Below are 11,209 nucleotides of genomic sequence, written 5' to 3'. Positions count from 1 at the left end.
CTTATACAAATAAATAAATAATGAAAAAAGGAAAGGAAAAGTACAACCAAAGAAAATAGGAAACGGAATGACTGAGGAGACCTGTCGGGAAATGTACATAATGAAAAGGGGGAGGGGGAGGAAGAATAAGAAAAGCAAAAGAAGTCGGCATCCCGATAACAAGGAGGTTGCCCTGACAAGAAAGAAACACATAATAAAAAACACATTCCAGTAAAATGCCCAGATGAAATTATTTTGAAGCGAGGGAATTAGACTGCGTGACTCCTCGCCCTAAATAAATAGGATTGAGATTTAAACATCTGTTTATGGAGTTGCTCCTGGTTCCCCGTGTGTGTGTGTGTGTGTGTGTATGTGTGTGTGTGTGTGTGTGTGTGTGTGTGTGTGTGTGTGTGTGTGTGTGTGTGTGTGTGTGTGTGTGTGTGTGTGTGTGTGTGTGTGTGTGTGTGTGTGTGTGTGTGTGTGTGTGTGTGTGTGCGCGTGTACGTGTGCGTGCGTGTGTGTGTGTGTGTGTGTGTGTGTGTGTGTGTGCGCGCGCGTGTGTGTGTGTGTGTGTATATGTGCGCGTATGCGTTTGCGTGTGTGTGTGTGTGTTTGTGTGTGTTTGTGGGAGTGTGTGTGTGTGTGCGTATGTGTGTGTGTGTGCGTGTGCGTGCGTGTGTGTTTGTGTGTGTGTGTGTGCGTGTGCGTGCGTGTGTGTTTGTGTGTGTGTGTGTGTGTGTGTGTGTGTGTGTGTGTGTGTGTGTGTGTGTGTGTGTGTGTGTGTGTGTGTGTGTGTGTGTGTGTGTGTAAATAAATAGAATATAGAATACGGTATATGCAGGCTCTTTCTGAACTCCATCAACAAACTTTAGAAACCAATTACCTATTGAAAAATAAAAACTTTCTTCTGCGCAGAAATGCAATAAAAAAGTCACCGAGAAAATAGAAGATGAGTTGTAAACAGTGAGCTTTGTACCAGAAAGAGCCAAAACATACTTGGACAATTCCAGACAAGGCCTGCCTCCTCTTTTTATTTATTTCTGCTGCTTTCGTCTACCCAATATTCTATGCCCAAGTATGTTTGCAGTTCTTTCTTTCTAATACATAAAATTCTATTAGCGTCGATTTTTAAGGTACTATAAATTACATATCAGTATAAAATCCAGTATTTTTTACTGAACACAACAAACTCGTGCTGCGTTCTCTTCAAAACCGATGAACCCAATTGATACAAACATAAGATACAGAGGTAGTTTAATTGCATTATGTTCATGGAATATAGTGTTCAAGAATGCGTTACACAAATGTGGGCAATGATAGAGAAGATACTATTAAACAAATTTATTACTGCTATTTGTTAGCACTTCTCGCCTTGTCACAACGTAATACATAACGCCTATTACAATAATTTATGTTTTTAATCATGCAATGTGATTTTAATTCCGCTAGAATACACAATAACTTTAATGTTTTCTTAAGTTATTCGATTGTGCATGTCCTGTATGTTGTGCTTACTTCATCATAATTGAAGAAGAAATGCAATAATTGAACAAGACATTACTACGAAAACTAATAATGCTTCATTTACAGCTGAGAGATAGCATAAAATATTAGGATTTGTGTAACGAAGTCTGGTTTCAGCATTGAGCCTAACGAAAAAGACTGCAGTTATTTGACTACGTTTCTCTCGATCATCGCTCCGGCTCTTTATATATTTCTTCGTCTTCTAGTTGATATCATCAACACATTTCAAGATCCATGTGTAGCATCACTTAGAAAATGCAAATAAGTATTATTCACCATCATTCGATACTAAGCATACGCCTGGTTAGTCTGTTGTAGTAATAACTCTTGTTTTTTCAGGGAAAAGTGGCATAGATTGGAAGATGTTTAACTTTTATCATACACTTCACCCTCAAAGGTCGTTGATAGAGCTTAGGTGTGCCAGGAAATTATGCATACACAAAAATATACGTTTATTGTATTTTAAACCGTGGGCCAAAATCTGTGCGATGACTTTCCGTAGCAACTCTTGCGAGGCAAATCTAAATTCTTATAGTCTCTTTATTTGAATCATAGTGATGCTAAAACGTCAATTTTCCCACTTTTTCACTTGCACGTTTATTTGCTACAGCTAATTAAATTTGCGAATGAATAGATATAACTTCATACAATAACCGCTAGGATACTACGACTAGCGTATCTTCAGCTTTTTTTTTTTTTTAAATAAAACAGATCCGGCTATTCCGAGTATGTTTGGCGGCTACAAAATGAGAAAAAGTATCAATATCCGGGTTAAACTCGACAGTCTATACTTATCTATTACCAAAATTGACAAGAATCTCCTCCCTAACTCAAATTCTCGTTAGTTTTAATCTCTGCCATCAGGGCCTCATTTTTCCTAGCTAGCTCAGTCAGAGAAATCAAGGGAATGAGGAAATTCTATTTAAACGCAGTGGGTGCGCGCGTGCCTGGGGCCGCCCAGAGTGGCCGCCGACCGCACGCCCCGGCAACCGTCAAGGTGGAGGTAGATAGGTAGGTTGGTAGTTGGTGTGCAGTAAGCCCGAATCCATCTATAAACCCACCCACCCATCCATCCATCCATCCATCCATCCATACATCCACCCGACGGTCCACCTAGACAGATAGCTAGCTAGCTTGCATCAACGCCAAGCTACCTGGTTGATCCTGCCAGTAGTTATATGCTTGTCTCAAAGATTAAGCCATGCATGTCTAAGTACAGGCCGATCTAAAGCGAAACCGCGAATGGCTCATTAAATCAGTTGTGGTTCATTGGATCTTACCCACCCACCTGGATAACTGTGGTAATTCTAGAGCTAATACATGCACACAAGCTCCGACCTCAAGGGAAGAGCGTTTTTATTAGATCAAAACCAATCGGGCCTTTGTCCGCCACACTTGGTGAATCTGAATAACTTTGGGCTGAGCACACGTCCCCCTCGCCGGCGCCGCATCTTTCAAGTGTCTGCCTTATCAGCTTTCGATTGTAGGTTATGCGCCTACAATGGCTATAACGGGTAACGGGGAATCAGGGTTCGATTCCGGAGAGGGAGCCTGAGAAACGACTACCACATCTAAGGCACGCAAATTATCCACTCCCGGCTCAGGGAGGTAGTGACGAAAAATAACGATGCGAGACTCTTCCGAGGCCTCGCAATCGGAATGAGTACACTTTAAATCCTTAAACGAGGATCTATTGGAGGGCAAGTCTGGTGCCAGCAGCCGCGGTAATTCCAGCTTCAATAGCGTATATTAAAGCTGTTGCGGTTAAAAAGCTCGTAGTTGGATCTCAGTTCCGGACCAACGGTTCGCCGCCCGGCGTCTACTGTCGGCTTCCGAACAGCCCGCCGACTCGCGCGGCGTGCTCTTCATCGAGTGTCCCGAGTGGCCGGCACGTTTACTTTGAAAAAATTAGAGTGCTCAAAGCAGGCCCAGCCGCCTGAATATTCGTGCATGGAATAATGGAATAGGACCTCGGTTCTATTTTGTTGGTTTTCGGAACTCGAGGTAATGATTAATAGGGACAGACGGGGGCATTCGTATTGCGACGTTAGAGGTGAAATTCTTGGATCGTCGCAAGACGAACTACTGCGAAAGCATTTGCCAAGAATGTTTTCATTAATCAAGAACGAAAGTTAGAGGTTCGAAGGCGATCAGATACCGCCTTAGTTCTAACCATAAACGATACTGACTAGCGATCCGCCGGCGTTATTCCCATGACTCGGCGGGCAACTTCCGGGAAACCAAAGTCTTTGAGTTCTGGGGGAAGTATAGTTGCAAAGCTGAAATTTAAAGGAATTGACGGAAGGGCACCACCAGGAGTGGAGCCTGCGGCTTAATTTGACTCAACACGGGGAATCTCACCAGGCCCGGACACCGGAAGGATTGACAAATTGAGAGCTCTTTCTTGGGTCAGTGGGTGGTGGTGAATGGCCGTTCTTAGTTGGTGGAGTGATTTGTCTGGTTAATTCCGACAACGAACGAGACTCTAGCCTGCTAACTAGTCGACGGATCTCATAACATATGTGTCCGTCGTACCTTCTTAGAGGGATAAGCGGCGTCTAGCCGCACGAGATTGAGCAATAACAGGTCTGTGATGCCCTTAGATGTTCTGGGCCGCACGCGCGCTACACTGAAGGGATCAGCGTATCCTCCCTCTCCGAGAGGAGCGGGTAACCCGTTGAAACCCCTTCGTGATAGGGATTGGGGCTTGAAATTTTTCCCCATGAACGAGGAGTTCCCAGTAAGCGCAAGTCATCAACTTGCGTTGATTACGTCCCTGCCCTTTGTATACACCGCCCGTCGCTACTACCGATTGAATGATTTAGTGAGGCCTTCTGACTGGCGCCCCTGGTGGCTCACGGGTCACCCCGGGCTGCTGGAAAGATGTCCAAACTTGATTATTTAGAGGAAGTAAAAGTAGTAACAAGGTTTCCGTAGGTGAACCTGCAGAATGATCATTACCGAACTGCTCGCAGAGAGCACAGGAAAACGCACTCGAAGGGTGCTGCCCGTGGCCTGGCCTGGCCTGGCTTGGCCTCCTGGCCCGGGCATGCCAGTCACCCATGGGGGGATGGTTGTCGACCTGCTCCTCCCTGGTAGGTAGGTAGGTAGGTGGTTAGGCAGGCAGGTAGATGGGCATGCCGCTTGCCCTCTGCCGCCGCCGCCGCCGCCGACCTGGTTTTCTTTCTTTTCCAGACTGGCTGGCCGAATCCGTTCGCTCCAAAAGGCATCGCAGGAAGCAGCCGCAGCCGCAGCAGCAGCAGCGGGTAGCAGGCTTCCTCCTCCGTCGTCCCGAGGGCTCTCCTCACTCTTTTCTTAATCTAAACCCCAAGCAGATTGCGGGTTCAGGGAGGCTCAATGGGGCGGGGCCATGGAACCTAGGTGCCCTCCAGTTAACCGCAGACACAACTCTTAACGGTGGATCACTTGGCTCGTGGGTCGATGAAGAACGCAGCAAAATGCGCGTCGGCATGTGAATTGCAGGATACAATGAGCATCGACCTGTCGAACGCACATGGCGGCCGCGGTCAAGAGTGCCGTGGTCCAATCCGATCGTGGGTCGGTTCCCACAACTATCATGACCCCCGCCTTGAGAGGGGGGAAGGAACTCTCCCAAAGGGGGCCAGCCGGGTCCGGAAGCGCCGATGGCTGGCCGGCCATCGGCGCTTCCGGACCCGTCGAGCGAGGCGGCCCCACTGGTCCCGGCAGACAGATAGACGAATATCGGAAGCCGGGGCCCTAGGCGTGTGTCCTGGGCTCTCGCCCGCCGCCGACTGGCGAAGGAGCGGACCGGACGGGAGTGAGGGAAAGCAAGGCAAGGCGAGGCGGGGCGAGGCGAGGCAAGGCAAGACAAGGCAAGGCAAGGCAAGGCAAGGCAAGGCAAGGCAAGGCAAGGCAAGGCAAGGCAAGGCAAGGCAAGGCAAGGCAAGGCAAGGGATGGGAAAGGACGGATGACCCCCCCCCCCCCGTTGACCCTCCTCGATCTCCCCGCGCCCCCTTATTCTTATTCCCTCCTCCGTTTGCCGGCCGTCCGGTTCCCCGCAGTAGCAAGCAGTCGGGCGGTGCTTGGCCTCAAGGGAGAGATCGGAAAGTCCACCTCCGATGGAGATGCCGGCCACGAACGCTGGGCACGAACTGACAGCAGCCCTGCTGGACGCAGCCAGTAGGTATCTTGATGCTGCCAAGTACGACCCACGCCTGCATCTTGACTTCCTTTGCAGAGCCCATGCTGCCCTGGTGAGAGGGGAGGATGCCACCTCGCTTTTAGAGGAACACGCTGTGGCAGTAGTCACAGCGCTGCAGGCAGGAGCGAAAAGATCTAGCTCGCCCCCACGAGATGGACCGCCAGTCCGACCACCGACGGCGCCCCTCTCCCAGAGAAAAAGGAAGCGAGAGCAGTACCGGCGGACCCAGGAGATGTACAGGGCGAAGAGATCGGAGGCGGCTCTATCTATTCTCTCCGGAGAGTGGAAAGAGCCACCGAATCCCCCATCCTCTCAGGACCCCCTATCCTTCTGGCGTCCAATGTTCGAGCGGACGGGTAAGCCGGATGCTAGGCCGGTGGTTCCCGTCTGCCCGGAGAGCAATTTGATTCTATCCCTTATTCTAGCTGACGAGGTCTTCCAGACCATCAGGAAGACCAAGGATTCCGCCCCAGGTCCTGATGGGAATAAAAAGGAAATCCTGTTATCCTTGTGTAAATGATCTCTGGCCGCCATGTACAACCTCTGGCTCGCGGCCGGCCAATGTCCGCGCACTCTACGATTAGCGCGAGTGACGTTCATCCCTAAGATGCAGGGTGCGAGTAGTCCGGGAGACTTTCGCCCTATTGCGGTGGCCTCCTTGATTACCCGGACTCTGCACAAAATCTTGATTTCCCGATTGGCTGGCATGTCGATTCACGAACGTTAGGTAGCCTTTCGTCCCGTTGATGGATGCCTGACAAACGTGACTCTGCTTGCTGGCCTAATCCAGGAAGCCAAACATGGGATATCCCCAATATCCATGGCCTTCCTGGACGTGAGGAAGGCCTTCAAAACGGTGTCCCGTGACACGGTTATAAGAGCCACGGAGCGATTAAAAGTCCCGGGCCAACTCAAGAAGTACATCAAGTCTACACTCGCTGACATGAAACTTGAGGTAATTGGTGACGAGGTCACCACAAATTATGGCGTTAAGCAGGGGGACCCCTTATCTCCGCTGCTCTTCAATGCAGTGATAGATGAGGTGATCGCCAGGCTGAATCCAGACTTCGGGGTGGTAATCGGGGGCCAGCGCCTCTCCTATCTCCCCTTCGCAGACGATCTTATAATTGTTGCCCGGACAGCCATTGGGCTCAATTCCCAATTGAGAAGTGTCGAAGACGCTCTTGGTTCCGCGGGGCTCTCCCTTAACCCGTCTAAGTGTGCATCACTGGTGCTCACTGCGGATGGGAAGAGGAAGAGATCCATATTGGACAGCCGACCGTCTGTTTATGTCGGCCCCACGCCCATGCAGGCCATGAATATTAGGAACACATACAGATACCTAGGGATCCCCGTCGGTGCCAGCGGCGCCATCCTGTCATCGACGGGCCCCTAGGTAATCTGTCAGAAGCTCCTCTCAAACCTCAGCAATAGCTTTATATACTGAGGGTCCATCTCCTCCCTGGTCTCCTCCACAGTCTTGTGCTGGGGAGAGTTACTCTGACCCAGCTTGACATGTAGGACCAGAAGATCAGGAAGGCAGTGCGATCCTGGTTACGTCTTCCTAGCGACGTAACCCCGGGGTTCTTCCATGCACCGGTGAAGTCGGGTGGCCTAGGTTTGTTGTGCCTGAGGATGGTGATCCCGTTACTCAGGGCCAACCGAATCGGCCGACTCATGGTGTCGGACGACCCGGTGATCCAGGTCTTAGTGGAGACCAGGTTCTTCACCCAGATGCGGCGGCATTTCGCCAAGAAAAATTAAGTACCGCGGAGTAACCGTCCGCAACAAGAAAGAGGTCATGGACTACTGGACAAGCCGCCACCATGACTCTGTCGATGGCGCTGGCCTTCAGGAAACGGGATTGGTCCCTGAGGCCCATTCATGGATATCCGACGGAACCGCGTGCATCCCCGGCTGTATATTTATCGATGCTGTCAAACTCCGTATCAACGCCATGCCTACCCAGATTAGGCGTAGACGCGGAGTGGCGCGAGCGGAGCGTGCCGGACTGGAGAGCGTGCGCTGTGATAAGGGGTGCGCGGGTCCTGAGACCTTGGGACGTGTCCTGCAGGTGTGCCCTGCAGGCCACGGGCCACGCGTTGCTCGCCACGACTTCGTGGTGAGCCGGCTAGAGCGGTTATTATCTGAGCAGACTGATGTGGAGAGGATACTCGTAGAGCCTTCCATTACAATTTCTGCAGGGCTACGGAAGCCCGACCTCGTGGTTCGGCGAGGAAACTGTCTACATCATCGACGCTCAGGTGGTAGCCGACTCTGGAGCGACCACCCTTTCTACGGCGCACGACTTGAAGGTCCGGCACTACGATAGTGACGCCCTGAAACAGGAGACCGCACGGGCCTTGGGATTCCTCAGGCCCGGGGAACCTGAGCCGGCTAGGATTATCGTGTCCTCGACCACCTTCAATTGGAGGGGTTGTATGGCACGGGAATCCCGGGACCTTCTCAGGTCTCTCGGGCTTAAGAAGAGCGATTTCAGATTTCTAGCTTCGCAGGTTGTTCGTTGCGGTGTTAAGTGCTGGCGCACCTGGCACCGCACTGTGGGCTGGGGAGATGGAATCGCCCTTCCATGAGCTGCCCCAATCCCGTGCGGCAACAAAATTGATCTTCTGAAGGTATCCGTACCTTCACTTCCAAAGCTGTCTCCTTTACCCTCCTGTGATCTCCGACTATTTTCTCCTTTCTGTGCATATAGGAATCCCTTAATCCTTTCCCGGGGGGACCGGGGATAAAACCGCTGTGGGCGGGTAGATGCGTGGCCCTCTGCCCCAAGTTCTGGTGCAGGGAAGGTAGAAGACCGTCTTTTAGAACCTTCTTGTCTGGCCGCCCATCTGCCCGCTCCTGTCTTCACACTGGCGTTTTATTCCCCTTTCCCCTAGTACGAGTCAGGTCAACTAGTGAGGTTCCGTTCACGTTCATCTTACCTCACTAGTTGATGGAGTGATTGAAAATTTTATTTCCATTTTTGATATTTATTTATCTATTTTTTTTTCATATGTCTCCTACACCTCTTACTCTTTACTGGGCGGCACTCTCGTAAGTTGTCTCCTCTTTTGTTACGTTATGTTTATTCTTTTGTTGATTTATTATTTTCTTATATTTCTATTTGTGTGAGGCTACGATAGAGTATGAGTGAGTTTTTGTTTATTTTCCTCAGTTACCGTTTTCTTCTGTTGTTACCCTCCCCCGCGTTATTTTCTTCAATTTCGTTTTTGTTTACTCTTCTCCTCAAATACTCTATCTACTGCTGTGATTTTATGTTTCGTTACCCCTTATGTCATTTTTAATTTGTAGGAAAGATATTTTTTAATAAAGGCATAAATGGCCCCCAAAACGGCCTGGCGCAGGCAGACCCTCAAGTCGATCTCCTTGCCCCCCGGAGGAAGCCCTCCGAATGGCAGTGAGTGGGTGATAGTAGAAATGTATGAATGGCTATTTTAACAATCCCTGTACGGCCCTCCAGTCCGTACTCACAGACCTGTTTTCAGAACACCTTGCAGGAGCAAGGTAGTCCTGAGGTCCCCAATCCTCTACAGCTCGCAATCTCACGAGCTTATGAACCTGAGAGGACTTGTGAAATAAATAGCCAAATGCCTCGTCATCTAATTAGATGTCGCCCGACTGCTGTTGTCTGTCCACGGTGCCCACTTCTTTCGGCCGACATGACCCGGCCGCGGACCGTGGCGGAGCACATCGCGGAGGGGCTAAGTGATAACGGCCGACTGCTGTTGTTTGTCCACGGTGGCCGGGGGTGTGGTGCCCACTTATTTCGGCCGACGTGCCCCGGCCCGGCCCTTCGTGGCCCGGCCCGGACCGTGGCGGAGCACCTCTTCGGACGGGCTAACTGATGTCAACCGACTGCTGTTGTCTGACCACGCTGGCCGGGGTGGGGTGCCCACTTCTTTCGGCCGACGTGCCCCGGCCGCGGACCGTGGCGGAGCTCCCCTTCGTACGGGCTAAGTGATGTCGCCCAACTTTTGTTGTCTGTCCACGGTGTCCGGGGGTGGGGTGCCCAATTCTTTCGGCCGACGTGCCCCCGGCACGACCCGGCCTGTCCCCTCCGTTTCCGGCCGTGGGCGGGCTAAGTGATGTCGGCCGACTGTTGTTGTCTGTCCACGGTGGCCAGGGATAGGGTGCCAACTTCTTTCGGCCGACATGCCCCGGCCGCAGACAGTGGAGGAGCACACCGCGGACGGGCTAAGTAATGTCGGCCGACTGCTGTTGTCTGTCCACGGTGGCCGGTGGCCGGGGATGGGGTGCCCACTTCTTTCGGTCGACATGCCCCGGCCGCGGACCTTGGCGGAGCACACAGCGGACTGGCTAAGTGATTTCGGCCGACTGCTGTTGTCTGTCCACGGTGTCCGAGGATGGGGTGCCCACTTTTTTCGGCCCACGTGCCCCGGGGACGGACTAAGTGATGCTCCCCGCGGACGGGCTGAGTGATGTCGGCCGACTGCTGTTGTATGTCCGCTGGTGGGGTGCCCACTTCTTGCGGCCGACATGACCCGGCCGCGGACCGTGGCGGAGCACACCGCGGAGGGGTTAAGTGATATCGGCCGACTGCTGTTGTTTGTCCACGGTGGCCGGGGGTGTGGTGCCCACTTCTTTCGGCCGACGTGCCCCGGCCCGGCCCTTCGCGGCCCGGCCCATCCCCGGCCGCAGACCGAGGAGGACTACCCCGCAGACGGGCTAAGTCATGTCGGCCGACTGCTGTTGTCTATTCACGGTTGCCGGGGGTAGGGTGCCCACTTCATTCGGCCGACGTGCCCTGGATGCGGACGGGCTAAGCGATGTCGGCCGACTGCTGTTGTCTGTTCACGGTAGCCGGGGGTGGGGTGCCCACTTCTTTCGTCTGACGTGCCCCGGCCGCGGACCGTGGCGGAGCACCCCTTCTGATGGGCTAAGGGATGTCAGCCGACTGCTGTTGTCTGTCCACGGTGGCCGGGGGTGGGGTGCCCACTTCTTTGGCCGACGTTCCCCGGCCGTGGACCGTGGCGGAGCACCTCTTTGGACGGGCTAAGTGATGTCGGCCGACTGCTGTTGTCTGTCCACGGTGTCCGGGGGTGGGGTGCCCACTTCTTTCGGCCGACGTGCCCCCGGCCCGGCCCGGCCCGTCCCATCCCGTCCCGGCCGCGGACGGGCTAAGTGATGTCGGCCGACTGCTGTTGTCTGTCCACGGTGTCCGGGGGTGGGGTGTCCATTTCTTTCGGCCGACTGGGCCTGACCGCAGACAGTGGCGGAGCACACCACGGACGGGCTAAGTGATGTCGGCCGGCTGCTGTTGTCTGTCCACGGTAGCCGGGGGTGAGGTGATCACTTCTTTCGGCCGACATGCCCTGACCGCGGACCTTGGTGGACCACACCGCGGACGGCTAAGTGATGGCGGCCAATTACTGTTGTCTGTCCACGGTTTTTGGGGGTGGGGTGCCCAAATTTTTCGGCAGACGTGCCCCTGACCGGCCCGTCCCCTGCCGCGGACCGTGGGGGAGCTACCCGTGGAC

At 52.9% G+C, this 11,209-nt stretch overlaps 2 non-coding genes across 2 annotated transcripts; both read left to right on the top strand.

Annotated features, from left to right (window-relative positions):
* Positions 1-2,654: 2,654 nt before the first annotated feature.
* LOC143023526 (small subunit ribosomal RNA) lies at positions 2,655-4,463 on the top strand. Its single transcript, XR_012966183.1, has one exon. It is a non-coding gene; the product is annotated as a small subunit ribosomal RNA (ribosomal RNA).
* Positions 4,464-4,909: 446 nt separating this feature from the next.
* Positions 4,910-5,065, top strand: LOC143023524 (5.8S ribosomal RNA). Its single transcript, XR_012966182.1, has one exon. It is a non-coding gene; the product is annotated as a 5.8S ribosomal RNA (ribosomal RNA).
* The last annotated feature ends 6,144 nt before the right edge of the window (positions 5,066-11,209 follow it).

Source organism: Oratosquilla oratoria, unplaced genomic scaffold (genome assembly GCF_046742065.1).
Source record: "Oratosquilla oratoria isolate Oo_2021 unplaced genomic scaffold, ASM4674206v1 SCAFFOLD49, whole genome shotgun sequence".
Taxonomy (NCBI): domain Eukaryota; kingdom Metazoa; phylum Arthropoda; class Malacostraca; order Stomatopoda; family Squillidae; genus Oratosquilla; species Oratosquilla oratoria.
The sequence above is the reverse complement of the archived record's forward strand: the minus strand, read 5'-3'. Positions and strand labels throughout refer to the sequence as shown.